The sequence below is a fragment of the Oncorhynchus mykiss genome, chromosome 23, assembly GCF_013265735.2.
Source record: "Oncorhynchus mykiss isolate Arlee chromosome 23, USDA_OmykA_1.1, whole genome shotgun sequence".
NCBI lineage: Eukaryota > Metazoa > Chordata > Actinopteri > Salmoniformes > Salmonidae > Oncorhynchus > Oncorhynchus mykiss.
The window spans coordinates 58,409,474-58,424,473 of NC_048587.1; the positions used below are offsets into that span (position 1 = coordinate 58,409,474).

Here is a 15,000-nt window from a genome sequence, read left to right on the forward strand (position 1 = left end):
ATACTTTTGGTCATATAGTGCCTTCGGAAAGTATTCAGACCCCTTGAATTTTCCAAATTTTCTTACATTACAGGCTTATTCTAAAATGTATTAAATACCCCACATTGACCGAGCATAATATATATATATATATATATATATATATTAGCAAATATTTCTAAAAACCTGCTTTGTGATATTTACGTTAAATATATATATATGTATATAACGTAAATATCACATTTACATAAGTATTCAGACCTTTTACTTTGTACTTTGTTGAAGCACCTTTGGCAGCATCAATTCTTCCTGGGTATGACGCTAGAAGCTTGGCTCACTTGTATATGGAGAGTTTCTCCCATTCTTCTCTGCAGATCCTCTCAAGCTCTGCCAGGTTGGATGGGGAGCGTTGCTGCACAGCTATTTTCAGATCTCTCCAGAGATGTTCGATCGGGATCACGTCCGGGCTCTGGCTGGGCCACTCAAGGACAATCAGAGACTTGCCCCGAAGCCACTCCTGCATTGTGTTGGCTGTTTGCTTATGGTCATTGTCCTGTTGGATGGTGAACCTTCGTCAAAGATATCATCAAAGATATCTGTACTTTGCTCCATTCATCTTTGCCTCGATCCTGACTAGTCTCCCAGTCCCTGCCTCTGAAAAACATCCCCAGAACATGATGCTGCCACCACCATGTTTCACCGTACGGATGGTGGCAGGTTTCCTCCAGATGTGACGCTTGGCAATCAGGCCAAATAGTCTGATGGTCTGAGAGTCTTTAGGTGCCTTTTGGAAAACTCCAAGCAGGCTGTCATGTGCCTTTTACTGAGGAGTGGCTTCCGTCTGGTCACTCCACCATAAAGGCCAGATTGGTAGTGCTGCAGAGATGGTTGTCCTTCTGGAAGGTTCTTGCATCTCAACAGAGGAACTTTAGAGCTCTGTCAGAGTGACCATTGGGTTCTTGGTCACTTCCCTGACCAAGGTCCTTCGACCTTGATTTCTCAGTTTGGCCTGGCGGCCAGCTCTAGGAAGAGTCCTGGTGGTTCCAAACTACTTCCATTTAAGAATGATAGAGGCCGCTGTGTTCTTAGGGACCTTCAATTCTGCAGACATCTTTTGGTCCCCTTCCCCAGACCTGTGCCTCGACACAATGCTGTCTCTGAGTTCTACGGACAATTCCTTCTACCTCATGGCTTGGTTTTTGCTCCAACATATATTGAGTGGTGTGTGCCTTTCCAAATCATGTCCAATTGCATTGAATTTACCACAGATGGACTCCAGTCAAGCTATAGAAATGTCTCAAGGATGATCAAAGGAAGCAGGATGCACCTGAGCTCAAGTTCGAATCTCATAGCAATGGGTCTGAATACTTATGTCAATAAGGTATTTCTGTTTATTATTTTTAAAACATTTGCAAACATTCCATGAACCTGGTTTTGCTTTCTCATTACGGGATATTTTTTGTTTAGATGTAATCCATTTTAGAATAAGGCTGTAACTTAACAAATTGTGGAAAAAGTCAAGGGATCTGAATACTTTCCAAAGGCACTATATATATATATATATATATATATATATATATATATATATATATATATATATATACGTATATATATAATGGTGTTCATAGACAGTATGGACAGTATGTGAATAGAACAGTTCTGTACAGCAGTAGTTATATAGGATGAGCCAATACAGTATATACAAATAAAGTGGCTAAAACAGTATGTAAACATTATTAATGTGACCAGTGTTCAACGACTATGTACATAGGCAGCAGTCTCTAAGGTGCAGGGTAGAGTACCGGGTAACAGTGATTAAGGTTCAGGGCAGGGTACTGGGTGAAGGCCAGCTAGTGGTGACTGTATAACAGTCTGATGGCCTAGAGATAGATTCTGTTTCACAATCTCTCGGTCCAAGCTTTGATGCACCTGTACTGTCCTAGGTTCTTGATACATTTTTAGATGGTAGTGGTGTGAACAGGCCGTGGCTCGGGTGGCTGAGCTCCTTCATGATCTTTTAGATGGTAGTGGTGTGAACAGGCCGTGGCTCGGGTGGCTGAGCTCCTTCATGATCTTTTAGATGGTAGTGGTGTGAACAGGCCGTGGCTCGGGTGGCTGAGCTCCTTCATGATCTTTTAGATGGTAGTGGTGTGAACAGGCCGTGGCTCGGGTGGCTGAGCTGCTTCGTGATCTTTTAGATGGTAGTGGTGTGAACAGACCGTGACTCGGGTGGCTGAGCTGCTTCATGATCTTTTAGATGGTTGCGGGGTGAACAGGCCGTGGCTCGGGTGGCTGAGCTGCTTCATGATCTTTTAGATGGTAGTGGTGTGAACAGGCCGTGGCTCGGGTGGCTGAGCTCCTTCATGATCTTTTAGATGGTAGTGGTGTGAACAGGCCGTGGCTCGGGTGGCTGAAGTTCTTGATGATGGTCTTGTCCTTCCTGTAGGTGCTGTAGATGTCCAGGGAGTACCAAGTGGTCATACAAGCCGACCGGATGCTCTCAGTGGTTTGTCTTAGGGGCCAAGCCACATTTCTTTAGCCTCGTGAGGTTCAAGAGGCAATTTTGTGCTGTCTGAAGGGGCATGTTATAAGGGATTCTTATTTACTCCTCTCTGATATCCTACTGAACAGCTTGTCTTTTATCATAACAGCTCTGGGCTTCATTTCACACTCGCTGAGACAGTTGTGCTGTAAACTAGTGCATGACACTATTCTAAATAACTGATGCTTCGATACTGTGCATTGCATTGTTGTGTGGTGTGTGTAACTAAATCTCTGATAAATCTAAAGTTCACCCTCACGTAACTTGTTAAAGAAGAGTTACATACATAAGTCGACATAAGTCGTGGTGCAGATTTGAATTTAACTTTCCGAGCCCACAGCCCAGGTGTCTACCAGCTCAGCTAGCTTAACTAGCTCACAGTCCAGGTCTCTTTGCCAAAGGAAAATATAGCCCTCTGAGTTTGGCAGCTCTCACCAAGTTGTTCAGTTGCAGTGATGTTATACTCTAGAGGATTAAATCACACATACTGTAGCTTCCCTACCATCAGACCTTAACTACTTGCGCCCATTTCACTGACTAGCACCGATACCCACTTTGAGAATATTACCCAATCAACAGACACCAGAAAATGTTGTCTAACTAGGGCAGATCATTGTTGAGGATATAGAAGTTACCACATATGGGAGAAAGGGCAAAGAGAGCGATAGATGATTTGTCTTATGTCAGTAACCCAGTCTCTATACCTGACATGATGTGAAGGGTCTCATTGTCCATGTGATAGGATTTATAGTGTGTCTATATTTTGTGTTTTCTTTCTGCATCAGTCAGTGCATATCATGCCTTATCTCTGAGTGATCAAGAGTCTGTTTATTGGTGTATGGTTGTGTCAGCTTTAGTAAAGGTTATCATCACAGCGTTACGCAACCACAGTTATATTCCTCCCTCTCTCTCGCTATTGTGTGTGGACAGTGGTGGAGCGTGTGTGTACCGTGGTGGAGCGTGTGTGGACCGTGGTGGAGCGTGTGTGGACAGTGGTGGAGCGTGTGTGTACCGTGGTAGAGTGTGTGTGGACCGTGGTGGAGCGTGTGTGGACCGTGGTGGAGCGTGTGTGGAGCGTGTGTGTACCGTGGTAGAGTGTGTGTGGCCCGTGGTGGAGCGTGTGTGGACCGTGGTGGAGCGTGTGTGGAGCGTGTGTGTACCGTGGTGGAGCTTGTGTGGAGCTTGTGTGTACCGTGGTGGAGCTTGTGTGTACCGTGGTGGAGCGTGTGTGGAGCTTGTGTGTACCGTGGTGGAGCTTGTGTGTACCGTGGTGGAGCGTGTGTGGACTGTGGTGGAGCTTGTGTGTACCGTGGTGGAGCGTGTGTGGACCGTGGTGGAGCGTGTGTGGACCGTGGTGGAGCGTGTGTGGAGCGTGTGTGTACCGTGGTGGAGCTTGTGTGTACCGTGGTGGAGTGTGTGTGTGCCGTGGTGGACCTTGTGTGTACCGTTGTGGAGCGTGTGTGGACCGTGGTGGAGCGTGTGTGGACCTTGGTGGAGCGTGTTTGGACCGTGGTGGAGCGTGTGTTGACCTTGGTGGATCGTGTGTGGACCGTGGGGGAGCGTGTGTGTACCGTGTTTGAGCGTGTGTGGACCGTGGTGGAGCGTGTGTGGACCTTGGTGGAGCGTGTGTGTACCGTGGTTGAGCGTGTGTGGACCTTGGTGGAGCGTGTGTGGACCGTGGTGGAGCGTGTGTGTACCGTTGTGGAGCGTGTGTGGACCGTGGTGGAGCGTGTGTGGACCTTGGTGGAGCGTGTGTTGACCTTGGTGGATCGTGTGTGGACCGTGGGGGAGCGTGTGTGTACCGTGGTTGAGCGTGTGTGGACCGTGGTGGAGCGTGTGTGGACCTTGGTGGAGCGTGTGTGGACCGTGGTGGAGCGTGTGTGGACCGTGGTGGAGCGTGTTTGGATGAGTTTCAACATGTCTTCAATTGTCTTCTGCTTTTCAGTTGTGTGGAGAGCTGTGTCTTAGTCAATGCGGTCCATGGTGCAGTACAATTCTGATTCATGCTATTTCCTTGCTGTCAGACCTTCCACACATGACTAAGTGACCACTAAAGTGTCTGTATATGGTAGCAGTGACTGATGACACTCCATAGATTAGATTTTTACCCCACTAAACTTGTGTAAAATAGGCCATCCCTGAACGGCCAACCCGGGATTTGATCTCATGTCAACAACTGCACCTTCTGCTCTTTACAGAGAGAGGGAGGCACTGGCAACACACTGGTATCACACTGGTAACACACTGGTATCACATTTGTAACACACTGGTATCACACTGGTAACACACTGGTAACACACTGTTTTTCACAGGGTTTAGTCACCAGCTTGTTTGAATGAGGTGCACAATGACACCATCGTTCCTCTAGCACTGTCTTGCTACCAATTTCTCTGCTGCATTTGTTTACACGTTAGTATTGTCATTAGTATTGTTTGTTGGGCTACCCCTCAGTGCACACAACTACCAACTTTCTCGCTTTGTCTCACCATCTCGCTTTCTCTCTCTCTCTCTATCCTCTCTCTCTCTCTCTCTCTCTCTCTCTCTCTCTCTCAATTCAATTCAATTCAAGGGGCTTTATTGGCATGGGAAGCACATGTTAACATTGCCAAAGCAAGTGAAGTAGATAATATACAAAAGTGAAATAGACTATTTTTATTTATTTATCCGTTATTTTACCAGGTAAGTTGACTGAGAACACATTCTCCATAAAAATTAACCGAAGTTCCAAAATAATAAAGACATTACAAATGTAATATTATGTATATACACAGTGTTGTAAGGGAAAATAAATAAGCATACATATGGGTTGTTTTTACAATGGTGTGTGTTCTTCACTAGTTGACCTTTTCTTGTGGCAACAGGTCACACATATTACTGCTGTGATGGCACACTGTGGTATTTCACCCAGTAGATATGTGAGTTTATCGAAACCGGGTTTGTTTTCGAATTCTTTGTGGATCTGTGTAATCTGTGAGAAATATGTGTCTCTAATATGGTCATACATTGGGCAGGAGGTTAGGAAGTGCTGTTCAGTTTCCACCTCATTTAGTGGGCAGTGTGCACATAGCCTGTCTTCTCTTGAGAGCCAGGTCTGCCTACGGCGGCCTTTCTCAATAGCAAGGTTATGCTCACTGAGTCTGTACATAGTCAAAGCTTTCCTTAAGTTTGGGTCAGTCACAGTGGTCAGGTATTCTGTCACGGTGTACTCTCTGTTTAGGGCCAAATATCATTCTAGTTTGCTCTGTTTTTTGGTTAATTAATTCCAATATGTCAAGTAATTATCTTATAGTTTTCTCATGATTTGGTTGGGTCTAATTGTGTTGCTGTCCTGGGGATCTGTGGGATGTGTTTGTGTTTGTGAAAAGAGCCCCAGGACTAGCTTGCTTAGGGGAGGGACTCTTGTCCAGGTTCATCTCTCTTTAGGCGATGGCTTTGTTATGGAAGGTTGTGATCTGTTGGTTTGTGAGCAGACATGTTCAGGTTCTAAAACTGATTCAATATTTTCTAGCCAAATTGAGTCGAAGGCTTTTTTGAAATCAACAAAGCATGAGAAGACTTTGCCTTTGTTTTGATTTGTTTGTTTGTCATTTAGGGTGTGCAGGGTGAAAATGTGGTCTGTCGAATGATAATTTGGTAAAAAAAACACAGTTCCTCGGTATCATTTTTTCATTGAGGAAATGTAAGAGTCTGCTGTTAGTTATTATTATTTATATTTTTATTTCACCTTTATTTAACCAGGTTTCAACTGCAACCCAATTTTCAACTGCAACCTGGCCAAGATTAAGCAAAGCAGTGTGACAAAAACAACACAGAGTTGCACATGGGATAAACAATTGTACAGTCAATAACACAATAGAAAATGTGTATGAAGTGTGTGCAAATGAATTAAGGAGGTAAGGCAATAAATAGGCCAATAGTGGCGAAGTAATTACAATTTAGCAACTAAACACTAGAGTGATATTTGTGAAGATGAGGATGTGCAAGTAGAACTACTGGTGTGCAAAAGAGCAGAAAATGAAACACAAATATGGGGATGAGTAGTAGGTAGTTGGTAGTTGGTTGGATGGACTATACACAGATGGGCTGTTTACAGCTGAGGTGATCGGTAAGCTGCTCTGACAGCTGACGCTTGAAGTTAGTGAGGGAGATATAAGTCTCAAACTTCAACGATTTTTGCAATTTGTTCCAGTTATTGGCAGAAGAGAACTGTGGCCAAAAGTGGTGTTGGCTTTGGGAATGACCAGTGAAATATACCTGCTGGAGCGCGTGCTACGGGTGGGTGTTGCTATGGTGACCAGTGAGCTGAGACAAGGTGGAGCTTTACCTAGCAAAGACTTATAGATGACCTGGAGCCAGTGGGTTTGGCAACGAATATGTAGTAAGGACCAGCCAATGAGAGCATGCAGGTCACAGTGGTGGGTAGTATATGGGGCTATGGTGACAAAATTGATGGCACTGTGATACTGCATCCAATTTGCTATGTAGAGTGTTGGAGGCTATTTTGTAAATGACATCCCCGAAGTCAAAGATCAGTAGGATGGTCAGTTTTACGAGGATTTGTTTGGCAGCATGAGTTTATTTTATTTATTTTTATTTTTTACCTTTATTTAACCAGGCAAGTCAGTTAAGAACAAATTCTTATTTTCAATGACGGCCTGGGAACAGTGGGTTAACTGCCTGTTCAGGGGCAGAACGACAGATTTGTACCTTGTCAGCTCGGGGGTTTGAACTCACAACCTTCCAGTTACTAGTTCAACGCTCTAACCACTAGGCTACCCTGCCGCCCCGAGTGAAGGAGCCTTTGTTGCAAAGTAGGAAGCCAATTCTAGATTTAACTTTGGATTTTAGATGCATAATGTGAGTCTGGAAGGAGAGTTTAGAGTCTAACCAGACACCTAGGTATTTATAGTTGTCCACATATTCTAAGGCAGAACTGTCCAGAGTAGTGATGCTAGTCGGGCGGGCAGGTGCTGGCAGCAATTGGTTGAAGAGCATGCATTTTGTTTTACTAGCATCTAAGAGCAGTTGGAGGCCACGAAAGGGGAGTTGTATGGCATTTAAGCTCGTTTGGAGGTTTGTTAACACAGTGTCCAAAGAAGGGCCAGATGTAAACAGAATGGTGTCATCTGCGTAGAGGTGGATCAAAGATTCACCGCAGCAAGCACAACATCATGGATATATACAGAGAAAAGAATCGGCCCAAGAAAGTAACCTTGTGGCACCCTGTTATATCGTTTAGGACCTTGAGCGTGGCTGAGGTGCACCCATGACCAGCTCAGAAACGAGATTGCATTGTGGAGAAGGTACAGTGGGATTCAAAATGGTCGGTGATCTGTTTGTTCACTTGGCTTGATGGATATTGGTCTGTAACAGTTTGGATCAGAGTGTCCCCCCCCTTTAAGAGGGGGATGACCGCGGCCACTCTCCAATATTTAGGAATCTCAGACGATTGGAAAGAGAGGTTGATCAAACTATTAATTGGCGTTGCAACAATTTCAGCGGATAACTATAGGAAGAGAGGGTCCAGATTATCTAGCCCAGCTGATTTGTAAGGATCCAGAACTTACTGCTCTTTCAGAATATAATTTGTCTGGATTTGGGAGAAGGAGAAGTGTGGAGGGGGGGGGGGCTAAGGCATATTGGGCAGGGCTGGAGGCTCTACAGTGAAATAAGACAATCATCACTAACCAAAACAGAAACAGACAAGGCATATTGACATTAGGGAGAGGCGTGTGTAGCCGTGTGATCATAGGGTCCAGTGATAAGCAATAGATGAGTAAGGGAGCCAATTCAGTAGTCGCTACTACGCTAGGCAAGCTGGAGAGACGTCGATTCAGACAGCTAGTGGGCCGGGGCAAGCAGATGGGCCTCCAGGGAAGTCACAATGGAAGAGCCTGTTGAAACCACCTCGGACGGTTGTGCCGGCATTCCGGTCGTGGTGGATTGGCGGGGCTCCGTGTCGACAGTATAGGGATAGGCCAATTGGCAAAAGAGGTATTGTAGCCCAAGAATTGGCTGATGGACTCCTTCGGATAGCCAGGAGATGGGCCTAGCTCGAGGCTATCTCTGCACATCTACAGTGCCTTGCGAAAGTATTCGGCCCCCTTGAACTTTGCGACCTTTTGCCACATTTCAGGCTTCAAACATAAAGATATAAAACTGTATTTTTTTGTGAAGAATCAACAACAAGTGGGACACAATCATGAAGTGGAACGACATTTATTGGATATTTCAAACTTTTTTAACAAATCAAAAACTGAAAAATTATTCAGCCCCTTTACTTTCAGTGCAGCAAACTCTCTCCAGAAGTTCAGTGAGGATCTCTGAATGATCCAATGTTGACCTAAATGACTAATGATGATAAATACAATCCACCTGTGTGTAATCAAGTCTCCGTATAAATGCATCTGCACTGTGATAGTCTCAGAGGTCCGTTAAAAGCGCAAAGAGCATCATGAAGAACAAGGAACACACCAGGCAGGTCCGAGATACTGTTGTGAAGAAGTTTAAAGCCGGATTTGGATACAAAAAGATTTCCCAAGCTTTAAACATCCCAAGGAGCACTGTGCAAGCGATAATATTGAAATGGAAGGAGTATCAGACCACTGCAAATCTACCAAGACCTGGCCGTCCCTCTAAACTTTCAGCTCATACAAGGAGAAGACTGATCAGAGATGCAGCCAAGAGGCCCATGATCACTCTGGATGAACTGCAGAGATCTACAGCTGAGGTGGGAGACTCTGTCCATAGGACAACAATCAGTCAGTCGTATATTGCACAAATCTGGCCTTTATGGAAGAGTGGCAAGAAGAAAGCCATTTCTTAAAGATATCCATAAAAAAGTGTCGTTTAAAGTTTGCCACAAGCCACCTGGGAGACACACCAAACATGTGGAAGAAGGTGCTCTGGTCAGATGAAACCAAAATTGAACTTTTTGGCAACAATGCAAAACATGTTTGGCGTAAAAGCAACACGGCTGAACACACCATCCCCACTGTCAAACATGGTGGTGGCAGCATCATGGTTTGGGCCTGCTTTTCTTCAGCAGGGACAGGGAAGATGGTTAAAATTGATGGGAAGATGGATGGAGCCAAATACAGGACCATTCTGGAAGAAAACCTGATGGAGTCTGCAAAAGACCTGAGACTGGGACGGAGATTTGTCTTCCAACAAGACAATGATCCAAAACATAAAGCAAAATCTACAATGGAATGGTTCAAAAATAAACATATCCAGGTGTTAGAATGGCCAAGTCAAAGTCCAGACCTGAATCCAATCAAGAATCTGTGGAAAGAACTGAAAACTGCTGTTCACAAATGCTCTCCATCCAACCTCACTGAGCTCGAGCTGTTTTGCAAGGAGGAATGGGAAAAAATTTCAGTCTCTCGATGTGCAAAACTGATAGAGACATACCCCAAGCGACTTACAGCTGTAATCGCAGCAAAAGGTGGCGCTACAAAGTATTAACTTAAGGGAGCTGAATAATTTTGCACGCCCAATTTTTCAGTTTTTGATTTGTTAAAAAAGTTTGAAATATCCAATAAATGTCGTTCCACTTCATGATTGTGTCCCACTTGTTGTTGATTCTTCACAAAAAAATACAGTTTTATATCTTTATGTTTGAAGCCTGAAATGTGGCAAAAGGTCGCAAAGTTCAAGGGGGCCGAATACTTTCGCAAGGCACTGTAGCCCGAATGGTTTGGCCTACAAACTAGTATGACCCCTCTACGGAAAGATGAGACTGAAGTTGGTACAGCCGATCTGCCAACTTTTGTCTGTAACTTCCAAACAGTTTGGGTTACACGTGAGGTGAGACTCTCATGGACAACAAGATGCCAAGAGTGTGCAAAGCTGTCATCAAGGCAAAGGGTGACTTCTTTGAAGAATATCAAATATTAAATATATTTAGATTTTTTTAACACTTTTTGGTTACTACATGATTCCATATGTGTTACTTCATAGTTTTGATGTCTTCACTATTATTCTACAATGTAGAAAATAGTCAAATTAAATATATATATATCAGTGGAGGCTCCTTAGAGCAGGAAGGGGAGGACCATCCTCCTTAGTGAATTTCATATATTTTATTTTATTGTCAATAAAAAACACACTGTTTTGCAATGAAGGTCTACAGTAGCCTCAACAGCACTCTGTAGGGTTGCACCATGGTGGAGCAGGAGGACAGCTAGCTACCGTGCTCTGTGTCCATTGACTTCAATACAAAACCTAGAAGGCTCATGGTTCTCACCCCTTTCCATAGACTTACACAGTAATTATGACTTCCGGAGGATGTCCTCCAAGTTTTGTGCACAGGGGCATTGTCATGCTGAAATAGGAAAAGGCCCTCGCCAAACTGTTGCCACAAAGTTGGAAGCACAGAATTGTCTAGAATGTAATTGTATGCTGTAGCGTTAAAATTTCCCTTCACTGGAACTAAGGGGCCTAACCTGAACCATGAAATACAGTCCCAGACAATTATTCCTCCACCAAACTTTACAGTTGGCACTTTCCATTGAGACAGGTAGCGTTCTCTTGGAATCCGCCAAACCCAGATTAATCCGTTGGACTGTCAGTTGGTGAAGCGTGATTCATCAATCCAGACAACACGTTTCCACAGCTCCAGAGTCCAATGGCGGCAAGCTTTATACCCCTCCAGCGAACGCTTAGCATTGAGCATGGTTATCTTAGGCTTGTATGCGGCTGCTCGGCCAAGGCAAGTCATTTCATGAAGCTCCCGAAAAACAGTTATTGTGCTGATGTTGCTTCCAGAGGCAGTTTTGAACTCGGTAGTGAATGTTACAAAAGAGGACAGAGAAGTTTTATGCGCTACGTACTTCAGCACTCAACAGTCCCGCTTTGTGAGCTTCTGTGGCCTACCACTTTGCGGCTGAGCCACTGTTGCTCCTAGACATTTCCACTCCACAATAATAACACTTACAGTTGAGCAGGGTAGCTGTAGTAGGGCAGAAATCTGACAAACTGACTTGTTGGAAAGGTGGCATCCTATGACGGTGCCACATTTAAAGTCACTGAGCTCTTCGGTAAGGCCATTCTACTGCTAATGTTTGTCTATGGAAATTGCATAGCTGTGTGCTCGATTTTATACATCTGTCTGCAATGGGTGTGGCTGAAATAGCTGAATCCACATACGTTTGTGTGTATATACTGTATCTAGAACAATAGCTTTCAACTTACTATCTTGTCAACAACATATGAAAATGAAATGCATGTAAATGTGTTCATCCAATGCCAGGTCAAGCAAGCCATTCACCGATTTACCAATAAGAATGCACCAATAACAATGCACATTTCATTGCATTAGTGTATTTTGCTTTGAAATAGCTCTCTTCTGCCCTCTAGTGAAACAAAGTATGCATTCCAAATGTCAACCTATTCCAATAGTGCACTTTTGACAAGAGCCCCATGGGCCCTCATCATAAGTAGTGCACTAGGGAATAGGGTGCCATTTGAGATGCAGTAACATTCTTTAATATAAGGCAATACAGCTCACTACAGTAGTGTCCATTCAGTCACGCCTCATAGTACATGTTATGTCCTGTTGACAGGTTGTTTTTCTGGCAACATCAAACAGATAAGAAAGCAAAGAAAATATATCACAAACAGCCACCGTCCCATCACCGATAAGGACATGGCCCAGCTCCAAAACTCACAGGCGCTGAATCCCGGTACACCAAGTGGTCTGGTCCAGAAAGTGTGGTTGAACCTCCAGATATATCTGGGTCAAGGAGGGGAACAGACAACTAAAAGTCATTCCTTGTAAAATCAGACGAGAACTTTCTAAGGTATGTTGTTCATAGCCTGTTTGTGTTATTTCTAAGTTGGACTCATAATTAGGCTGCTGGAAAACAATATTTCTTACAATGCATTCCGTCTCAGATACAACACACTAGCGTATAACAAGGCCACAATGAATCATCTGGACCCAAGGGAGAGGGGCAGGGAGTCCAAGAGGGGATTCATGTTTGAGCAGCCAGGGAACCAGCTATGCCCAATGGCATCACCAGGGAAATATCTATCGAAATGCCTGGAGAACTCCCTTGCATTTTATTTCCACCCAAGAAGAGGAGAGTGTATCAGGGACTCGATCAGAGCCGATGGGTGGGAACTATCTGGCAGCACTTCTACCCAAGTCGTGCAGGGCAGTGGGAACAACTACATACACAAATCACAGCATCAGGACCACAGGACCAGAAACACAGTTTCAAGACCAGAAACTGGCCATACAAAAGGCTGGTTTAGAAGCGAGGGAGATTATGTCAGTGAGTGGGCATCGGTGTGAAGGTTCGCTCCTTAGCTAATGCCATCCCTCATTGACAGACAGAAAATGCTGGAGAAACATCAAGGCCGAAAACTAAGACCACACTGCAGCACCATCAACACCCAAAAGGCTGAAGCAAGGCAGCAGAAGTAGTAGCACAGACTCCTACATATATTTCAACCAATGCACTGTCCAAGTGAATGTACAGATAAATGTGACATACAATAAGTAGCTATAGCTATAGGCTGGGTTTCTGTTTAGCACTTTGTGACATCAGCTGATTTAAAAATACATGTGATTGATGGAGCTATGTCAGCTGTGGTGGATAACAACAACAACGTAGGGTTTCATTTATTAAAATCAAATCAACTGAATGTCATGGATTGTCTTTCTTTTGCCTGAACAGCATCCTGACAAGAGAGCACATTTTCTCTGCCAGGCAAAATCACACATCATAAACTCATTGCTATGGATGGATCCAAATGAAGCCAACTACAAAACAACTGCTTTGCTGTTATTCTGGCTGCACTTTTTGACGTGACTGTATTTAACCATAGTTGGCTAGTTAACAAGCAAAGGATAATAACGTTGCCAGCCAGTATGGCAATGGAACATTTATAATACTGAACAACTGGGTCACGTCCATAAATACAGAACAAAAAGTCTGAACAACTGGGTCACGTCCATAAATACAGAACAAAAAGTCTGAACAACTGGGTCACGTCCATAAATACAGAACAAAAAGTCTGAACAACTGGGTCACGTCCATAAATACAGAACAAAAATACTGAACAACTGGGTCACGTCCATAAATACAGAACAAAATACTGAACAACTGGGTCACATCCATAAATACAGAACAAAAATACTGAACAACTGGGTCACGTCCATAAATACAGAACAAAATACTGAACAACTGGGTCACATCCATAAATACAGAACAAAAATACTGAACAACTGGGTCACATCCATAAATACAGAACAAAAATACTGAACAACTGGGTCACGTCCATAAATACAGAACAAAAATACTGAACAACTGGGTCACGTCCATAAATACAGAACAAAATACTGAACAACTGGGTCACGTCCATAAATGCGGAACGGGTGCCTAAAAACACCATGCCAATATATCCTCCAAACCCCGCTTCTCGGGTATAATAGCATTGTCTCTTTGTATTGCCAGAGGCCCCAGTCATTTACAGTGGTATGTATTCATGGATGCAAATAAAAAAATTCACAGATAAAAAAAGAAAAATAATAATGTATAATGTATATTTCGTCTCTCTGCTTCATAAGTTTCCTTCAATTGGCAAGAAGCTGAATATATCTCACTGATGGAAGCTTCCGAATGAGCGAAACAGCGCCACTCTGTCTCTGTATGTGTAGACCATCTATCTGATGTTGTCTGGTAAAAAGAGTCTACTGTTGTCACCTGTAGCATTGAATACAAGGGAACAGAGAGAGCATTTGGCCTCCCTTAATATTTTTTTGTATAAAATAATAGGCAATCAGAGTTGAGCAAAACTGAGTGAGCTCAACTGTGAATGGTCAAGGGAAGCCAGTTTGGATTTGGCTTCACAGCAAACACATCACATCAAAAGCCAAAGGTCATTGACCAAAGAAACATAATTTTTTGCATCTCGTTGTGTTGTTATCCTTCGGTGGCTAGCTAGCTAAAACTGGCCCATTCCTAAATTAGCCATGGATGGAGATAGAGATTTTGAGTTGTGGTTTTACTTAATTATATGTATATGTATATATATATATCATGGTGGCATATGAACTACCAGGTTATAGAGCAAACAACGAAATGATCACAACACATTTTTTCCTGGCTTGGCTTCCCCAGTGATTTTACCCACACACCGCTACTGGTAATATAATAATGAGTTTTCAAATGCAGCATGTAAAGTATAGAACAGTTGTCATGGAATATAATGACTGGAATATAATGACTGGAATATAATAAGTGCTAATGAGAACAGAGTGGTTCTAAAGGACATCAGTACTAAAGTGACAGAAGAAGAAAAGTGCTCCAATGTCCCAAATAAACGTGTTCGTTGTTGCCGCCATGATGACGACAACACTTACCTTTAGTCGACTCTTCTGGCATAATGGCCACTCAGTCAAGATACAATGTATATATGCAACACAGCGTGTGGAACTCAATGTATGGAATGTGGAGTTCATAGCAAGA

General features: G+C 43.6%; 1 protein-coding gene across 8 annotated transcripts in view; it reads right to left on the reverse strand.

The window, feature by feature from the left end:
- Positions 1–15,000, reverse strand: part of LOC110503044 (neurexin-1a) — a 738,556-nt gene that overhangs the window by 380,816 nt on the left and 342,740 nt on the right. The window lies entirely within an intron of this gene.